The 21346-nt window shown below is 40.4% G+C and overlaps 1 long non-coding RNA gene across 1 annotated transcript; it reads left to right on the top strand.

Moving 5' to 3' along the window:
* The first annotated feature begins 474 nt into the window (after nucleotides 1–474).
* Nucleotides 475–11540, top strand: LOC134296667 (uncharacterized). Its single transcript, XR_010003486.1, has 2 exons — nucleotides 475–2156; nucleotides 5570–11540. It is a non-coding gene; the product is annotated as an uncharacterized LOC134296667 (long non-coding RNA).
* Nucleotides 11541–21346: the final 9806 nt, after the last annotated feature.

Genomic DNA, 21346 nt, shown 5'->3' with positions numbered 1-21346 from the left:
AGTAAATCCATATGGGGACTTCATAGCTGTAAGGACCTCTTTCAACAAAGGGTAAAGCTTGCATTATGTATGTTTGGGGTTATTTTCTGACCCCAATGAGAACAGTAGTGTGTCGTCAGCTATTAAAATGCCTCATTCCCAAATGACCATGTCCCACATGAACCTATTACTAGTCCCTTGGTGAAATCATGGTTTTGGTGTCATGGTTTCAGACAAAATCCAAGAACTCCAAATATTTTATATTGTGTTGTATTACATTGGCATTTGTTTTACTATTGATGTTTATGTTGTTGCACTAAAGGAGCTTTGACTGAATATTGCTTTTCTATTTCTCAGTTATTCTGTTGATTTGTTTTTGCCCACCACTGAAAACAAGCATTTGGCAAAGCAGTTTCTTGAAATGGCTCCCTTTCATAAGTGCACATGATAACATTGTTCAATACAAGGCATTGGCAATAATACCAGAATCAATTTTCCCTGCTTTTAATGTCACTATTACTGTCAGAGAGCTGAAAATTATTTTGAAAAAAACACATTTATTTCTTTTCTTCTCCAGGTCCTGTTTTGTTTGACTTTGTAGAGACTTGCTGTTGTTCATGAAACAATAGCAGACCATTTTAATGCCGGTGACTGAATCCCTGTGCCCTTGGCTCCTAACTGCAGCTTCGATGCTGACTTGCGTGCGACCTCAATGGGTTCATACACAATGTGGATCATCTTTAGTGCACTGATGTGTACAGTGCAAATAGTGTTCGAACCCCCTGCAGAGGGAAAATATTGCACAAGAGGGAAAATATTTCCCTCCCAATGTATAAGCCTGATTGAAAGACATGGGAGTGGAAGAAAAATAGCATTAAGTGGCATCTCCTTTGTAGAAGGGTCTCCACTGGGACTGTCTGGTGGCACTTACTTTGCTGTCCTTCTGAAGCAAGGTGAACATATGTGCTTCTGTGCATGTATAATGGGCTGTAACTTTTTCTATTGCTTGCCATCACTCTATACTCATCCTTTTTAAAGTGCAGAGAGGAGCTTAACACTAGTAAGCAGGTTGTTCTCAATTTTGACTACTTGTAAGTACTTGGAGGTGGACGCAAATTACTCTCTCCATCCATTATAATCTTTAAAATCTTTAAATATCCCCTTGAAAACCTAATATCTAAATAGAAGTGCCCTCCAAATATTGCTTACTTCCAAGCACATAGAGCAAATGACATCCTTTCATTGTTCTTGGAAGTGCTCAGTAACAAAGTCTTAATTTTTCATATTCCACTCATGAACTGCAATCCTATACCAATTTCCTGGGGAAAGGGACTCCAATGTTTTTTGTTTTTTCCTGGCATATTGAGTTATGCTTACAGTCTATTACAGAATTGTAATTATTGCAGAAGCATATTCTAATGTATATCCGTCTATATATAACACTACGGTAAGTTTGCATAATGTTCATATTGAGAAAACCTCTGTTTGGTGAACTTTGCAAATGTATGTTTTGTAACTATTATATTTGAAAATTTAAAATATACCCCTTAAACTGTCCAGTGGTTTGAAAAATGGACAGTGTTTATTTTCTTATTGTACTAGCTTACTACTAATTTAAATATAAAGGTCTCATAGCGCTTTTGAGTATTTTTGTTACTTTTCCAAGAGAAACAACTCATCTCTAATTAGCATTAAGACACCGGAGGCCTCTCCCGCAATTTTAGCAGCTGGCGCTTTAATCCTCAGATGGAGCTTTACTGTTGATTTGTATTGAAAGGCAGAGAATAAAAATGAATGAACGGCCTATCACATCACATTAGTTATGCAGAATGACATGGGGGTTTTTTCATAAAGAAAAAAAAATACCCAAGAGACCCCTTGGTACTCTGTCACTCAGCTTAAAACATTTTGCACACAAGCGGTGAATGTTAGAGAAGATCCTATTTACTTATGTTTATGGCCCAGATTTTCATAGAATCCAACTGTAATAGACAGAGAGAAAAGGAAAGAAGTCTTGTGTCCCATATCCTTCATATTTTTTCTGTTATTTGTAGGAAGACCCTGATGATGCTTCATTGATTTCCAGTCAGATCAATTCATTTTGGTGAAAGAGAATTGCTTAGCATAGACATCTGGCTGTCACCTCATTCAATTTTAAGATGATGCAAGGCAAAAAAGTAAGTTAAATCTATGATCTAGTAATTTGGGGCTTCACATTTACAGTCAGGAATTGAGGGGGTGTCTCCAGCTGCCTATCTCAATGTGTCCCTCAGCCTGAGAGGTACTTCTGCCATCATTTCCTAGAACCTTGACTTGCAGAGCATTAGAAAACTTTCAATTGGGGGCAACTGACTAAAGTTGTGGGGACTATGTACATAGCTATGGCAGCAGAGCTCAATTATAATAGTCAGCCACATCTAATAATACAGAGTTTCAGTCTTCTGTCTCAAACTATCCATTTAAAAATGTAAGGTCAAATTAAAAATAGTGATGCGGTTATTATCAAGTTGTTCAGTTACACCAATATTCTACAATATTCTTGATTCCAGCTGTTCTTGACCACAACTCCCATCAAACTTCTTGAGAACTTGGCAAGAATAATGAGAGCTGTAGCCTAACCTTTTGGGCCACGTAGGAGAAGGCTGAGTTGACCTTAAAACCCCTTATTAGATTAAACAGAAAAAGTGTCTATGCTGTGAGAAGAAGAAATATATTAGTATATCTTCTTGTAGATATCAGTGTCCCAGTGACTACAATTAAGGCCTAGCGATTTGCATAAAAACACAGGGTGTTCCCATACAGCATATCATTACCACCAGCATAAAGTGGTGAACAGGGAGCTATCAACTGGTCTTGATGACTTAGCGCTGGTCAGCTGAGTGTATCAACTTAAAAATATCATTACAACAACAATAGCTGATGTGTGGTGAAATGAAAGTTGTATGCAAGATGACAGATCTGCTGGATCTCATTCACACTTGCAACGTGTCACTATCTGATGCTACTGTCATGAAATGAACAAGTATGGTCTGAAGATAAACAGATCTGGGTCCAGTCAGGGATTGGATAGGAATTCTAAATTTAGCACCTTTGCTTGAAGGAAAGTAAGCTACATAAGATTTTTAACAAGATGGGTTTGCATAAATAAAATGTATGAACAAGCTTATAGAGATGGAAATAAAAGAGATACACAGAGGAAAGAGAAAATAATTCATTTTCCATAACTACAATTTAGTAACATAAAACTTGTTCTAAGTGTTAAATAGTTTAATATGTTTGTTCATCTTTAAATTATTCTTAATATTTTAAATTGTTTTAAACTATTAAGATTCATTTTACTGAAAGCTGCCATGAGACTATCAAATATAGGACAGGATATAAATATTTTAATAAGTAAAATAAACAAACACACTGGAGATTATGTATATAGAAGAGAAAATTTGTGTGTTTTCAACAAGTTGGATGCTGGCTTTCTGGATGTTGAACTAGTTGAAATTTTCATAGATTTAGAAAATCTATTTGTGGGGAAAAATCCCATTTAGAAGTAGAATCCAAAGCCAAGGTTGTCATCCTTTGGAAAATTCTCTCTATGTCATCTGACTATATCCATGTATTGTCTGGAAACATAGCTGCAAGGTCTTTAAATTAGAAATAAGAATCTCCTTTCCATTAGTCAAGAAGCAAGCTTGTTTTAGAAGCCTGAGATCTACAAATGGGTCCAGTGGCTTCCTTTTTTCTCACACATGCCTATGACTAGATATTTGACCCACAAGAAGCCTAAAATATGAGTTTTCCTTGATTTCCCCAAATCCAGAAAGATTAATCAGGGTAGCTAAGCAAATAAGAACAAGTTTCTTACCTGTAACTATGATTCTTTCAGTGAATTCATAAAAATGGATAAACTGAGCCTATGCAGTGAATCATTTTGAATCATCTAGAGCTATAGAAGCATTTTGGTAGTAGCCATAATAATGCCTAATATCCTGCCTAAACCCTCAGTTCCCTGGGGACTGAAGCAGCAGCCAAGGATCTAAGGACAGGCAGGATGTGATAAAGAGACTACACAAAGCGTTTTGTGAGTTCTTAGATGCAAGTATTTGTCCATTTACTTCCACAGTCTCTGTGATTCATACAAATGGGGGACTAGAAAGCTACTAATCATGGGTGGAAGGAGTGTCATGCTACGCAAGGTAGAAGCTCCACTTTCCTAAATGCAGTTTCTACATACAGTGTGGTGTCCAATCTGTAGTGTCAAAGGAACATTCAGGGATGGGACAATGTAGTATCCCTGCAGATGTCATGCAGTAGCGTATTTCTTAGTAAGCCTTCAGGCTCTGCCATTTCATTGCCCTGGCCACATAGGCCCTCACTTGAACAGGAGGTTGCTTAACTACAAGTTTGTAGACCAGATGAATAGTAGCTGCAACTAATTTGGAGAATCTTTAGGAAATACTAGCTTGTTGGGCAAATAGCACACAAAGTGTTACTGTGATTTCCAAAAAGAAACTGTGTGGCCAATGTAAAAGGCCAGTATTCTACAGGCATCCAAATCATGAAGAGCATGTTCCGAATCTGAACTGGAGTACAACATTCTGATTTAAATGAAAAGATGATACAACATTTGGGAGGAAGTATATGTTTGGGCTAAGAACCACTTTGTCCTTATGGAAAAACGGGTAAGGATGGTCAACTTGACAGGTGTAACACCTTCCTTCCCTTATAGCAGAGGTATCAGCAACCAGAAAGCCAATGTTCCAGGTAAGTAACCTAACATTGGAAGATGCCATGGGCTCAAAGAGCTTCTGAAATAGTTGAAAGAAGACTAGCAGTAAATTTCACTGGGCAGCAAGTGCAAATAATCCATTTGCATGAGTCACCATGAAGAACAATAATTATAGTTTTCCAATATACTTGCATTACCATACATTCCAAGAGAGTTCTCCTATACATTTGCAAACCTTTTCTATGTTTGTGAATGAGGTTCTGGAAGGTTTTGCTCAGATATAAATCTTTAGATATAAATCTCCCCAGCCATGGGACAAGTGCCTCAATTCTCAGTGAATACTAAATGATCAGTCTTCAGGCAGGGACCATTCACAGCCACTATTATATTTATGCAATTATTTAAGGTAGTGTAACCTTTCAGACATATGACAGGACATTTCTTGTGCCCAGAATTGCCAGTAGTTACTTCACAGAAAGCTAACTTGTAAGCTATTGCAGTTCCATATATCCATAGGGAGCTCAGGAAACATGGCATTCTAATATATTATTTCTGCTGTTCTGACTCACTTTGAGGTTGTGGAACAAGGTCACCACACACTAAATCAATGCATCACTAAATGAGAGAGAAAGAGGACAAAAGAGGGCATGGATTTTGAGAAATATGTACTTGTCTGTCTGTCTTTTCCACAAATATAGTTTAAATAGAAATATAATACACTTTACCACATTGGGGAAAACTGACTAAATGCCCATATTCCTGTTCAGTCAGATCTATAACATATGTCAAACACCTTCTTTTTTCTTTCATTGAATACCTCTGGAATCTAGTACTAATTGCTGATGATCTCTTTTCTCCTTTTTATAGTTCTTGAACATGAAATCACTCCAAATAGAGGTTGTCTTTAGACAGAGAAATGTCCTCTGGCAACCCTTCAAATGGAGAACAGTCCTTTGCAAAGTGGGATATATGGCCAACCTGTGAGATGCATAGCCATAATATACAGATGGCACCAGATCCTTTTTGATGTTGGAAACTAAGCATCATGAAACCTATTTAGTTCTTGGAAGGGAGACCACCGAAAAATGCTAAATGTTATAGGCTATATATTCAGAAAAAGGCAATGGCAAAACCTTATCTGAATAAATATTGCCAAGAAAGCTCCATGATGGGGTCACTATGAGCTGGATTCAACTCAAAGGCACAGGGCAGCAATAGGATACACAATTTATTTGATGTCAGCCTATAGTGCATCTCCTTATAGAGGTATGTACAATCTGTTTGTGAGGAAATGACTGCATAAATTATCTTAGGAAGCAGTTAAACTGTCTTATTGACTTGTTTTTTAAAAATAGGATTGATAGAACTATCCTAAATACTTTGAATGTCCATGCTCTGTATGCATTTCAAGTACATTTCACTTCAAGTGTTGAAGTTTGGGACCCAAAAGAAAGGTTTCAAATAAGAACACAATTCCATTGGTGGTCTCCTTAATGACAATTCTTGATACCACTGATTAGATGACAATCCTTCAAGCGTTATCAGTTTTTAATTCAGAATCTAAATTGTTCCAAAACAGATCCATTGTTTGTTTCAAATGTTTCTAGGCACACATGTGTTTTTAAAAGCACAAGATGTGATGATAAGATTATCACAGGTGACATGGCATTGTATTGCAAAATTTCTTCTGCCCTTGTCCGATCTAAGGAGGAAGACAGACAAATATGCTGTATCATAATACAGCTAGCTACAGAGGTCCTTGAACTACTTCTAAAAGACATCATGTTGTATCCTCCCCCAATGTTGCCAAGGAAACCAGTTTAGTGTAAAATGAATTCTTTGTCTCCCGCTCTTTGTGAAATTGTTTGAGCCATCCTATCTCATAAAATGTTGCTTCCCAGGTGATTCTGAGCAGTATTAAGTATACATTTGGTGGATGGGGAGTCTAATCTCCAATTTGATGCACCAATGAAGATGGTTCCATTTATCAGAAGCTTGAACATTTTAGATTATATTTCCTGAAAAATGATAAGATTATATTCTTTTTCTAAGGCATGTCTGAAATAAAACCTGTGATCTTTCTTGTATTTCATTTCCATTTTTAAAAACTATAGCTCCTCTTTGCTTACAAGCCATTGAAACAGTGGGAGAAATAATTTAAATATTATCTGTAAGTTTTTGGTGAGGATTTCCAGGAGAGAAATATATCTTACATGCTACTTATCAAAAACAGATTGAACACGAGAATGGAGAGACTGAACATAATTCATTGTTTTATGTACATGGAGGTCATGTATATAATGTTTTAAGAGGGCAAAGTAAAGATTACACTTTCATGTGTGGAGATAGTCATGGCCCTTTTCCAGCTTCAGCTTTCACTGACTATGCAAAATCTGCCCATATATATAGGCTTTCTCAACATTTCAGCTCTAAAATAAATTCAGTTATTAATGTTGGATATCTTAGGGCAGATGGAAAGTCTCTGATCCTCAAATGTTCTGTGATTTATTGCTTTCTGTGTTTAGAAGTTTCTTTGCAATCTTGTGGTTTTGCACCTGTGACATCTTCTTTTGTAACTTTTTCTTTCTATTTTTTGAAATTACAAAAATAGAATAAAGGATTATGCCCAGTTGGTTGTTTGGATTTCCACCTGTTTGTATCATTCTCTACTATGATAAGGCATGAAAGGAACTCATGGCATAAGGCATTCCACAACAGAATAGCCTGAGTTTTGGACTTCCATTCACGTTTCTCCTTCTGTTTAAGCATTATTTAATTGTAAGTTCAGACACATTATCTGAGTACCTGCATTATATTTTGTTTTGCTTCAACTGTGCATACTTAACTTTGTTTATTTACCTTATTAATTACATGATTGTATGTTGAAGAGTTGATGTAATTAATATTGAACAGAGCCTGATTGGTATGGGGAAAATGAAAGCAGAATTACAATAGGAATGCATTTAATTTTCTCATTTCCTCCAATGAGACAAAATCACATAAAAGTCACCCAATTAATTTCATGGGAAATTGAGAACTACAAGCTGGATCTTCAAAATCTGAGTCCAACACTATTATCATTTTATTATAGTATTATTTATTTCGTGTCAAAAGCATTGCATAAATGAATAAGATCAGAGGCAGCTAAATAAATTTAGACCCAAAACAGGCAACAGTGACTACATTGTCTGTAGCTTTAACAAGTTCTTCCTTTGTACATGAGGCAGGGCATTGTGGGCAAGCATACAGATGCTGAATTTTTTGTTCTGCTCCACAGTTACACAAGGTGGAGCATTCTTCTAGATAGTGCCTTTTGGCCAGTTTGTCTTTTGATCTGCCAACTCCATTTCTGAGTCCATTTAGGGACTTTCAAGTTGCCCATTCTTGGTTTTCCCCTGGAGGAAGAACCTCGTGGGGGGCCATCAAGTTGGAATTGCCTGATTTTGTTGCCCACAGGGATATTCTTGCCGTTGCTGGAAGAACATTTAGAGGAGTGGTTGTTCTCATGAAACTTTTCCTTGATTTAAGTCTACTGGAAGGAGGCTGATAGCCATACTGTGGGTAGCTTTCACAGTGTTTAACCTTATTTCTCTCACAATTGGCGGCAATTTTCCATTGCACATCAAGGGAGGGGGCAATGTCATTTATCTTATAAAGTCTATCCACAGGTGTAGGTTTGAGACATCCTGTGATTTTTCTACATGTCTCATTCAATGCTATATTCACCTGCTTTGCATGGGCAAACGGGGCAGGCATACTCAGAAGATGAGCAGGACAAAGCCAGGGCTGAAGTGCTTATTAATTTTGGGTTTGCACCCAAAACTTTATTATAGTGAGACCCTCTAACCTCATTATAAAGGGCGAAAATCAGTGGCATATGCTGGTTTAACCCAGGTCACCCACGGAGCCCACTGGCTCCTATCAAATGACACCATCGGGGATCTGTGGATGAAGTAGGATGGAGCCGATGCATACCACTGCTGCAGCAACACAGGAGGCTTCCTGTGTTGCCATAGGAAGCTACAGGGAGAAGCGTGGGCCATCCAAAAACATATAGATATGCCTCTAACAGGATAACAGGATGCTGACCTGTGTGTATTGCTGCAGTGGAAAATCGCCTTGAGATACTACAGATGATCTATCCGTTATACTTGCCCATTCTGGTCAACTTTATTATGCTTCCCTTCTATTTTGGGATGCAACTTTCCTTCTGAGGGCCTCTAGCTAAGGAGTATTATTGATTTGTTTTCTCCCTTTTAATATTTATGTTTCAGTTGTTCTGTTTGAAAGGCTGCCAGCCACGTTGTCTGTATCAGTGTTGGGACTCCCAAATGCATTTTGGCCCGTAAAAGAACCAACTCATCTAATTGAATTAACTCTGTTCTGCTTAATAGAGTTTGTCATGAAACACTAAGTAGATGTGACAATGATCACAATAAATCATACTTTGTATCTGCTCTCTGGATATTAACTATTAACTGGCTGCTTAGAGATGTATCCCTCTTTCAGATTGGGTATCTATCTACATGTAGGTCAATCTTCTTACACAGATGGATACAATATCACAAAGAGACGGCTAACTTGAAGTTTGAATATTGGCAATGAACTTGTCTAATTAAGAAATGCAGATGGCTCGTGCTACCTAGCAATTTTCACCTTGCTTGATGCAACTCCAATTATAAGCCTTCCCTGCAGACGTAACACTGTATAAATCATGAAATCAGGAGGTTGGATATCTATTCACCTGTTCACAAAGATAAGTCAAATACATTGTTCTTTTTCTATGTAAAGCATGTGATCATTGTTTTAATATCAGTCTTGAAAAGTTCATTTAAAAGCGAGGGGAACATATTAATGATTTTTTCAGACAAAGCCCAGCTGAATAATATCTATAAGGTTTTGGAGAACATAATGAAAATGGATGGAAATTTTGTAAGAGAAACACACTAATGTTTTGTGTCAGCATCAATTATGCTAGACAAATTTTATATGGACTGCCCTTTTAATTACAGGTGAGAGTAAAATTACAGAAAATGGTGTGTAGTTGGATAAGACAGATAACTGGGTCTTAAACAGACATTGTTATTAATTTGTTGTAATGTCAGGTCCTCAAATATCATGCACTAAGGAGTAAAATATGCACACTTTTAAAAAAAGTGTTATTCTTTTGCCACCAGGCATAATTAAAGGGACTTCTAGGTGCAATTCTACCCAATCCTGGACATTGGATTGGCCTCATATGGATGCTGGATTGGAAATCACAGAACCACCTTGGAAGTGGTAAGGAGGCCTGGCTTCCTAGCTATGCAAGCATGGTTCAGCAATCAGACTGACCACAAGAACATTGATGACAGTCATGACACGGGGGGTGCGGATGACAGAGGACTGCCATCCCACATCCCTGAGCCACCCCATTCTGGAGAACATGGGATGGCAATCAAGACACGTGTCTGGTTCTGCTTTGGAACTGGCACAGCTGAGTTGACTGCCCTGAACTCAGGGGAGAACCCAAATCCTGGGCTAGGATTTGAGTTTCCCCTGAGTTAGCTAGATCAGCCCCGAGTTTGCTCCTAGGCAAGAATTTGGGTTTTCCCCTGAGTAAGCTTGATCAGGCCTGTGCAGTGTTCAGCTACCATGGGGTTGATACATTTACATACTGACCTACATGGTCAGAGTACATGTGCCCTTAAATAAGCAGAAATGTCACACACAACAAAGTGCAACAGATATAAAAGAGTACCTAACCAATTTACTCCCATATCTTCAAGTGCAACTTGGAAAATGGGATCACAAAATCATACTGCTGCCATTATCTAGACCAGTGGTTTCCAAACTTTGGTTCTGCAGGTGTTTTGGACTTCAGCTCTCACAATTCCTAACATCTGATAATCTGACTGGGATTTTTGGGAGTTGAAGTCCAAAACAACTGGAGGACCAAAGGTCAGGAACCACTGATCTAGACAATTGTGGAAGATTTGTACCAAGCTATCTTTATTTTTACTTCATGCTTTCATATTTTTTTGGTTTGGGTTTTCTGTATTGGCATTGGAGTGAAGCAAAACTAGAGTATTGTGACACTAGATTGTGGTGGTGATGATGACGACGACGACGATATTTATTTCTACCCTACTTTTCTCCCCATAGGAACTCAAGGTGACAAAAAATTAAACATACCTAATACAAATTTAAAGTAAGACATACATTTTTTTAAAAAAAATAATTAAAACATTTGTTGTTTATACATAGGTTAAAAGAAATGCCATTAAAATTACATTCAAACCCCTAATACCCCCAGCATCTCATCCACAACCTTCTCAGTAGTGTGTCCATCCTCCCTCAATGCCTGATGGGAAATAAATGTCTTAACCTGCTTATGAAATACAAGCAGGGATGAGGAAGGAGTTTCCAGATGACTAATAGGTGAATTGTGCCATGAGCTTTTGTGTACCAGATTCCATTCTTTGCTTGCTTTCAGAAAGTGAGATTCTGGTTGGCAGAGATACAACAGAAATTGTAAATACTAGGCTGAAAAGCACATTTTATATTCAGAACTCATATACACGAAGGAAAGAGATCCATGCTTTAAGGAATTCCCCCCATCCTCACAGCCTCTTTTTCTGAGAACAATTTTGTTGTCACAATTTTCCCTGTGTAATGGAATAGAAACCTGTGATTCAAAATGCCATTGCAACATTTGCTGATCATTTGTTATCCTGGAGTCCCCCTTTGCAGTTTTTCTCACAATAATGTACATTCTCAAATTGATGATATTTTATGTATCTGACAAAGTTGTCCATGAAATGTTATGCCTCAATAAACCTGAAAGTCCTGAAAGGTATCACAAGATGATTGGTTATTTTTATTGCAACGGACTCAACATGGCCCACCTTTTGGAATAAATGTAGGTAATCTTTTCTGTCATAGGGCCCATCCAGACACACTAGAAAAACTATAAAGTTCTGGGTTATCCTTCTGTCCTCTCTGGTTTCTTTTTAAAATCTACATCATGTTTTCTCCATCCTGAAGCAATCCCAGAGAACTTCAAGCACTTAAAATAATTTTTTAATCCCATTCCCAAACTCAGTTTAAATTACCGCAGTATTTCCCAAAAAGAAATTTACATCTCCATGACTGTATCATTTCAGAAATAAGAAGGCTGCAGCCAAGAAATATATTGAGTGCTTCCAGGATAGCAACAAAGATCAGACAAAAGAACGAGGAATTTTATCACTAAAATGAAATGACTCTAGTGTTTAACTAGTGTAGCACCCTCACACTTTGACTATATGCAGCTCCTGAACAATAATTCAAAAGCACTTGGTAGAAATTTGTGAAAACCAATTTCTGAGATGTTTTTTGATTCTAGATAGGATGTGTTCAGTGGAAGAAGGAGGCAGAAGTATACACGGGATGGGAGGGAAGAAAACCTAGGATATTTCAAGATAGTGTTTGTAGGCAAAACCATGAACTGGAAGTAAAATCAAAACAAAAAGAAATGGAAAGTGCAAATACTTTTTTTACTTTTCAGATAAGTTCATAGAACCTCCTGTTGTGTTGTTGATTCCAAAATTAGTGTGCAGCTGATTAGACTTAACTGTAATCTGTATCATGTTCACATCCCATATAACAGCTCTCAGATGATATGTTGTGTTTCATGCAACATTATGCAAAATCCCTCATATGATGGGATTTCACTTTCCTTTTGTGCTCCCCTCGGCTAGTACTTGAAGAGTTTTAACCCTCTGGAACAGATTCGGAGGCATGGAAAGTGATTCTGTTAGTGGTAGCCATTCTAATAGTGAACTTGGATTTCTTTATACATCCTTCTAGCTCTGACCTGCTAGTTGTATATTATGCAAATATGTATTATTTTGTAATGAGCCTTAATATTTCAAAATTATATTTTAAATGAGGATATCATGATGGTCATTAATGCAATGAATCTTATGCCACTGTGTTGATTGAAAACCTCAAAGCCCCATTGCTTTCTTCCTGCTAGCTCTTTTGCCACACCTACCTAAACCTAAAATATGAATCCAACATAATACTGCTAAATAATTTATCCTTTCGTATGACATCCTTCTAGCCTTTAAAAGAAGAGAATGCTTCATATTTCATAACACATGTTCTTTTGCTTCCTCGTTTATTCCTCCACCTGCTAGATCCCATTTTGCAGGATAAATGAGATTCTCTGTGAACAACAGCAGAGAATGTTTTCAGAACTGGAGTTAGAAAGAAAGAAAGGCAGGCTTTGATAGTGATGTATTCCCCCTCAAAACAGACTTTATGTATACATTTTCTATGCAGGAATAGATCTCTAATTAGATTCCTAAGCCTTGCTCCAGGTTTCCCCAAGAAAAACACAATTTGGTAGTCCTCTTTTTTCAAAAAAAATGATATTCCAGAGTTATCTGGTGGTGGCAACAGTATTCCAAGGATGGCTTGGAGCTGGTGTTTTCACCCATAGTGTTCCAGAACATTTGGCATACTGTGCTTTGATGCACTTATGACATTAAAAAGACTTGCCAATTCAATTGCCCAATGCACAGACCCGAAAGGAAGGCCAAGTGTCTACTGGGAAGTGATCTAAGCTAGCAGGTGATGATCCTGGTTACATCTGAAATTGAGATCCACGTGATTGCCCCCTCTTTGTCCCTTGTTGAGCGAGTACCTCTGCTGATGTAAGCATAGGGCACCCATTAGCCAATTTCTCTCCTAGAACTCTGTGGCTATCTGGCTTCCATGATGGTGACATGGACAGTAAGATGATGATCCAGTGGAGCCAAACCAGTTATGGTCTGGTTGGACTCTGCCATGCCACTGTCACAGTTTTGATACCAAGTGCGTGACCAGGGCAAGTCTGGAGTATTACTTCCCCAGACCTGCCATGGATGAAGCAGCAAGTGTAGGTAAGTTCTGGGTCACCTTGGGCAAGACCATATGTTTTATTGATTAGCTCATTGGCCGTATCAAAACATTTAACAAACACATTTAATACATTCACATACAGCATACAACCCACATTACAATCAAAGTTAAAATAAGCAAGCTGTTAACAAGGAGTCATGATCCTGATCCAGATCAAATATCTGCATCACCCCTACAATTTACCGCAATCGACTCCAAATATGCAGTTCTCAACTGAGTTGCTTTAAATAGAAAAAGGACTGCTTTGTATGTTATTTTAGCATTCTGGCCAGCTAATAAAAATGTAGTTTGTATATAAGGCTCCCAGGGTGTCTTTTGTATAATGTATGGTCCAAAGTATTGGTTTCTCTAGTTACAGCTTAACAGTATATGTATGATATCTTCTACCTCTGCCTCTCTACAGATACAAAATTGGTCATTATAAGGGACTTGGTTAAACCTTCCATGTCTGACCATTGTGTCCAGCTGTTCAAATCTAGTTCTGGTAAATACCCTTCTGAAGTGTTTAGGCATTTCTGTCTTTAAATATTGGGCTGTTTGAAAAGTATGTTTAAAACGACTTAGCCATTTCAATGAGCCAGCTTTACTGAGGGCTTTACCATGGACAAGTCATTCTCTCAGCCCCAGAAAACAAGACAGGTTTATCTTAGGATCACCATAAGTTGATGGTGTGTTATTCATTCAGTCGATTCCAACTCTTCGTGATCTTATGGACCAGCCCACGCCAGAGCTTCCTGTCAGCTGTCGCCAACCTTAGCTCCTTCAAGGTCGAGTCAGTCACTTCCAGGATAACATTCATCCATCCTTCTTTTGGTCGGTCCCTCTTCCTGTTTTCTTCCATTTTCCCCAGCATCATTATCTTCACCAAGGTATCCTGTCTTCTCGTTATGTGGCCAAAATACTTAATCTTTGCCTTTAATATCCTTCCCTCCAGTGAGCAGTCAGGCTTTATTTCCTGGAGTATGGAGTAGTTTGATCTTCTTGCGGTCCAAGGCACTCTCAGAATTTTCCCACAACACCACATAAGTCAATCATGGCGTTTTCCTGTTCTTCAAAAGCATCTATCTTCCTTCGCTCAGCCTTCCTTGTAGTCCAGCTCTTGCATCCATAGGTTACTACTGGGAATACCACTGTTTTAACTATGTGGACCTTCGTGTGATATCTCTATTCTTAACTATTTTATCAAGATTGGTCATTGCTCCTCCCCCCCAAGAAGTAAACATCTTCTGATTTCCTGGTTGCAATCCACGTCTGCAGTAATCTTCGCGCCTCCATGTTTTCTCCCTCTATTTGCCAATTAACAATCAGTCTGGTTGCCATAATTTTGGTTTTCTTGATGTTTAACTGCAATCCAGCTTTTGCGCTTTCTTCTTTCACCTTGGTTATAAGGCTCCTCAGCTCCTCCTCACTTTTATCCATCAAAGTAGTATCATCTGCATATCTAAGATAGTTAATGTTTCCTCCAGCAATTTTAACTCCAACCTTAGATTCATCAAACCCCATGCGTCGCATGATGTGTTCTGCATACAAGTTGAATAGGTAGAGTGAGAGTATACAATCCTGCCGTATTCCTTTCCCAATCTTGAACCAGTTTGTTGTTCTGTGGTCTGTTCTTACCATAGCTACTTGGCTATTATTTCTCAAGAGTCAGACAATGTGACTTGGTATCCCCATACCACCAAAACCTTGCTACAATTTATTATGATCCACACAGTCAAAGGCTTTAGAATAGTCAATAAAGCAGAAATATATGTTTTTCTGAAATTCCCTGCCTTCCTCCATTATCCAGCAGATATTGGCAGTTTGGTTTCTCATTCCTCTGCCTTTTCTAAACCCAGCTTGTACATCTGGCAAATCTCGCTCCATGTATTGCTGGAGTCTACCTTGCAGGATCTTGAGCATTACCTTACTGGCATGTCAGGCTCACTTCAAAGGACCAGTCTGAACGCAGATCAAAGATAGCTGCTCTCAAATCCAATCTTTATTGAAGAATACATGACTTTGGAAAAGTCGAGAATGACCTAATGTTTACATACATCTAATTTTATCACCTCTGATGCAACGTAATACCACACGCAAATGTCATCATCAAATCCCACCCCCTGGATCACATTACTACCATTCCCACACACTACATCAATTATAATTGTTTATACTTTCAACCCTGAGTTCCCAGGCTCATTTTATCTTCTCTCGCCAGGTGCTTGCAGGATTGTTTATGTTATGAAGTCAGATTCAGGGCTTGGAAATTCAGCCCTGGGATCTGGCTACATGACATGGCGCCCTCGTTTTCTTCGTCCTCCTCTTCGGTTCTTCTTTCATTATAGTTCTGAAATAAATCAAACAATAATTCTATGTGTCCATTTTGTCCAAAGTCCCCATATACTTTTTCAGTAAGCTGCGATGGAATACTGGGTGTATTTTCCCTAAACTTTTTGGCAATGCCAACTGGAAAGTTACTTCATTGATAACACCCTGTATTCTGAATGGTCCAATATATTTGGGGCTCAGTTTTCTTGAAGGTAGCCCCAATTTGATGTTTTGGGTACTTAACCACACTAGATCTCCTTTATCTAATTTATCGCCTTCCACCCTCTTTCTGTCTGCGAACGCTTTATACTTTTTGTGTGCTTCCTTTAAGGATGCAGTCACTTGACTCCAGCATTCTAGCATTTGCGTTTTCCATTTCCCTGCCTCTGTTTCCTCATTTTCTGTCCATCTTGGCAACTGGGGTAAAGGCTGTATTTCATACCCGTAAACTACTTCAAAGGGGGTTTTATTTGTTGCTGAATGTATAGTCGAATTAAAAGCTAGTTCCGCAAAAGCCAACCACCTAGACCAGTCATTTTGTCTCATGTTAGAGTACATTCGAAGGAACTGCCCAAGCGTCTGCTGAGTACGTTCTACCGCCCCGTTTGTCATGGGGTGAAAAGCAGAACTTAGACTCCTTTCTGCTCCTAGCATTTCCAAGAATTTTTCCCAAAATTTTGCTGTGAATTGTACTCCTCTGTCACTGACCACTCTACTGGGACATCCATGCAGTTTGTAAATATGATTTATGTACAGTTCAGCTAGTTTCTCGGCCGATGGTAGTTTCGTCAGCGCTATAAAGTGGGCCTGTTTAGAAAACAGGTCTAATACTGTCCAAATATAACGATGTCCTTTGCTAACCGGCAGTTCCCCCACAAAGTCCATAGCTACACATTCCCAAGGTCTGGTAGGTTCCGCTACCGTTTGTAATAATCCCATAGGCTTCCCTCCTCTCGATTTATTTCTGGCACAATCATCACATTGAACAACATGATTCTTTATGTCCTTCCTCATTCCTGGCCACCAACAATGTTTTGCTATTGCCTTTGTTGTTTTTGTAATTCCTGTATGACCAGCGCTCTGGTTGTTGTGAAAACGATGCAAAATCTTAATCCTTAATATTGCTGGGATATACAGTTTCTTGTTTACAAACCAAAATCCCCCCTTCTGCTCCCCCTTTTCTGCGTTGGATGCGATCCATTGATCTCCTTCATAAGACTGTTTCAGTTCATTTCCCCAATTATCTTCCCCGCCGAGTTCAACAAAAGCCGTGTTCTCCTTTTGGGTTTGTGCTCTTGTCCTGACAGCTAAGCCCCATTGTTTGTCAGAGAATATTGTCCCCTCTTTTGCTGTGGTTATGCCTTCGTGTTGAGGCATGCGTGAAAGAGCATCTGCCAAGACATTCTGCTTCCCTTGAAAAAACTTTAATTGGAAATCGAATCTGCTGAAGTATTGCGCCCATCTAATTTGTTTGGGAGATAATTTTCTAGGAGATTTTAAATACTGGAGGTTCTTATGGTCAGACCAAATTTCAAATGGGATTCCGCTTCCTTCGAGGAAGTGTCGCCAGCATTCTAAGGCTTTTAATATGGCTAATGCCTCTTTTTCCCATATTGGCCAACTTTTTTCAGTTTCGCTGAACTTCCGGGACAAATATCCACAGGGTTTTAAGTTCCCATTTTGATCTTTTTGCAATAGTACTGCCCCGTACGCACAGTCTGAGGCATCGCAATGGATTATGAAAGGGCTCCTGATATCGGGGTGTTTTAGGATGGGTCCTTCTGTGAAGCATTCTTTTAGGGTTTCGAATGCCTTTTGGCATTCTGGCGTCCAACTTAGTCTGGCGCCAGGAGCTTTTACTTTTGCTGTCTCCCCTTTCCCTTTTATTTTTAAAAGTTCAGTAAGGGGTGCGGTTATTTGCGCGAAGCCTTTTATGAAGGGTCTGTAAAAATTTGCAAACCCCAGAAATGATTGCAATTGCCTCCTTGTTTGAGGCACTCCCCATTCTTTCACATCTGATACTTTAGCTGGATCCATAGCTAACCCTTCTGGAGATATCCGATACCCCAGAAAGTCAATTTGAGTTTTATTAAATTCACATTTGGACAGTTTTGCGTACAGCTTTGCTTCCCTTAGTCTCTGCAAAACTTCCCGGACCAATTTTACGTGCTTTTCCTTATCTTCACTCACGATCAAGATATCATCAAGAAATATGAATACCCCTCTGTACAACAATGGGTGTAGTATTTCATTTATAAGCTGCATAAAGCAACCGCCTCCATTTTTTAAACCGAAAGGCAAAATTTTATATTCAAAATGGCCGAATGCGCAGGAAAATGCAGTTTTCCAAGTATCCTCCGGTTTTATTCTTAATTTATGATACGCTTCAATTAAATCCAGTTTAGTAAATATGCTCCCTTTCTTCAATACGGTAATTAAATCCTTTACTAAGGGCATAGGGTATTTATTGTCCTTAGTAATCGCGTTTAAATTTCGATAATCAATGCACAATCGTAGGGAGTTGTCTTTCTTTCTCCTAAATAACACTGGGGCCCCGAGAGGAGAGTTGGATGGCTTAATGAAGCCTCGCGCCAGGTTTTTATCAATATATTTCCTCAATTCCTCCTTCTCCTGTACAGACATGGGATACACTTTTGGTTTTGGTAAGTTTGCTCCTGGGGTTATTTCAATTTCTACTTCTATATTCCTTTTGGGAGGCAATTTACTGGCCTCTTTCTGATTGAAAACATCCACAAAGTCTCTGTATTCAGGTGGCAATAGCTGTGGGTTTATCTCACCTGCTTCATCTTCCTCGTCCTCCTCTTCTGCAATTTTGCTTATCTCCCATTGCGTCTGCTGTTCTTTGAATGCTAGGCTCTTTCCTCTCCAATCTACTTCAGGATTTGCCTGTTCGAGCCATGGTATCCCTAATATTACGTGGTATGTGGCAATAGGGGCTATCACAAAGGATATTCTTCCTTCCCATTTGCCTATTTTACATGGGACCCCCCGTATTTCCTTTGTAGATACTTCCCCAGCAGCGACTGATCCATCTAGCTGCGAAAATGCAATTGGGGAGTCAAGCGCCATCTGCTGGCATTTCAGCGCTCCTGCTAATTCCGGAGTTATAATATTTCTAGAACAACCACAATCCACAAATGCCTTGCAGGTGGCCCGATTCTCTAGCCCCGAGAGGCAGATTGGCACTACTATCATGCGTTTGTCCCGACTCACCAAGTTTTCCGAAGATTCTGGGGCCTGCACCTCCTCTTCCGCGCGCCTCCCGGTTGCTGGCTTGGGCTTTGGGGGTTTTGGCGGCTCCCCCTTCCGGGCCCAGCATTCTGCTGCTCGATGGCCCGTCTTCCCACATACAAAGCATCCCGGTTTAGGTTTGTTGTCGTCTCCTCTGGAGGGAATCCCCGGCCTCCCTCCGGGTCTTTCCTGCTTCCTCGTTTCTCCTCGACCTCTCGCCACCGGTCTTTGCTGGCCGCTGCTGCTCCTGAAGCGCTTTACTTGGGCCAGGGTGGATTCGACGCGCCCCGCTAGTTGAATCCATCCCTGGAGCGTTTCGGGGTCATCTCTGTGCGCTGCCCAGCTGAAAATCTCGGGGCGTAGTCCCTCTTTAAATAACTCCACTTTGGTCACTTCAGACCACTCTGGTACCCTTTCCGCGAGGTGGAGGAATTCCTCTGCGTACTCGGGCACTGTTTTGTCCCTCTGCTTTATTCCTTTCAGCTGGTCTCGAGCCCTCAATTGCTCTAGCCGGTCTCTGAACCGGTTTTCCAGTGCGGCGAGGAAGCGGGGCACTGACCTCAGGCATGGGTCGTGTCTGGCATGGAGTTGCACGTACCAGCTGGCTGCTCCTCGCTTTAGTGTGTTGCCGATGGCTCGAACCCTGCTTGCTTCGGAGGGGAATGTGCGTGCATTGTCTTCCATGTATCCTCTGATGCTAATTAGAAAAAAGTTCAGTTCATCTGATTTCCCTCCGTATTCCAGTTTGAGATCTTCCCTTCTTGGCATCCATTCTGCGGCCCGTTGATGCTGTCTGGGAGGCATGGGGAAGGGTTGCATCAGGTTTCCTTGGGCGGCTCCTTGGAACACGCCGCGCCCCACTCCGGTGGTCATTCTGCGCGGCTCCCGAAAGTCTGCCGCCGCTGTCGGCCCTTCCGCCCATCCGCATACTGGCCTCGCTGTAGCCCCCTCATCTCGCCTTTCCTCGTCGTACGGCACATCCTCCTCCTCTTCCTGGATCCCCCGCTCCTCTCCGCCTTCGTCTGCAAATCCACTGGACCCGATCCCTGGCCCCAGTGGCCTTTCCACCCCGACGCCCATTCGGGGGGTTGGGAGCTCTGTTGGAGATGGCGGCCTCAGAGTTCCCAGAGCTCGCTGGCGCTCCACTTCGCGCGCCATTCTGTCTCGGAACTCCAGCTCCTGCCAGTATTCCTCATCTCCCTCGTCCCTTGCCGCCACGGGACTCTGCGTTGACGCTCGCTGGCCCCTCTGGCTCCAATCTCCTTCTTTACTTGGCTCTCTCTCGGCGCCATATCGGATGGGCTCCTTTTGGAGATTCTCTTCCAATAGTGGCACCAACCTCCCCACGGTTTCCGACAGCCTGGATAAATTTGTTTCCAGGATGGATAACCGCAGGGCCACGGTCTCCGGCATACTTCCTCCAGATCCCCAACTGGTTTCTGCAGCCGCAGAGACGCCTCTTCCTCCCCTGGGAATCCTCTGGGTCACGCCGTTCGGCCTGGGGTACCCCGTAGAGGAAGCTATGGCTTGCAGCGTCTCTTCTCTCTTCGGCCGGGCCCCTTGCAAAGGCCTCCCTGCCCCATTTGGGCTTTGATCTCCTTCTTCACTCATTATCACTTCACTGCGAATTCCGCAGGAGGCTGAGAACTGGATTCTCGACTTAAATGTCAGGCTCACTTCAAAGGACCAGTCTGAACGCAGATCAAAGATAGCTGCTCTCAAATCCAATCTTTATTGAAGAATACATGACTTTGGAAAAGTCGAGAATGACCTAATGTTTACATACATCTAATTTTATCACCTCTGATGCAACGTAATACCACACGCAAATGTCATCATCAAATCCCACCCCCTGGATCACATTACTACCATTCCCACACACTACATCAATTATAATTGTTTATACTTTCAACCCTGAGTTCCCAGGCTCATTTTATCTTCTCTCGCCAGGTGCTTGCAGGATTGTTTATGTTATGAAGTCAGATTCAGGGCTTGGAAATTCAGCCCTGGGATCTGGCTACATGACACTGGCATGTGAAGTAAGTGCCACTGTATGAATGTTTGAGCATTTTTTAGCATTTCCCTTTTTTTGTATGGGGATATAAGTTAATTTTTTTACAATCTGATGGCCATTCTTGTGTTTTCCATATTTGC

Source organism: Anolis carolinensis, chromosome 2, assembly GCF_035594765.1.
Source record: "Anolis carolinensis isolate JA03-04 chromosome 2, rAnoCar3.1.pri, whole genome shotgun sequence".
Taxonomy (NCBI): Eukaryota; Metazoa; Chordata; class Lepidosauria; order Squamata; family Dactyloidae; genus Anolis; species Anolis carolinensis.
Note: the sequence above shows the minus strand (reverse complement) of the source record. Positions and strands in the feature narration are given on the sequence as shown.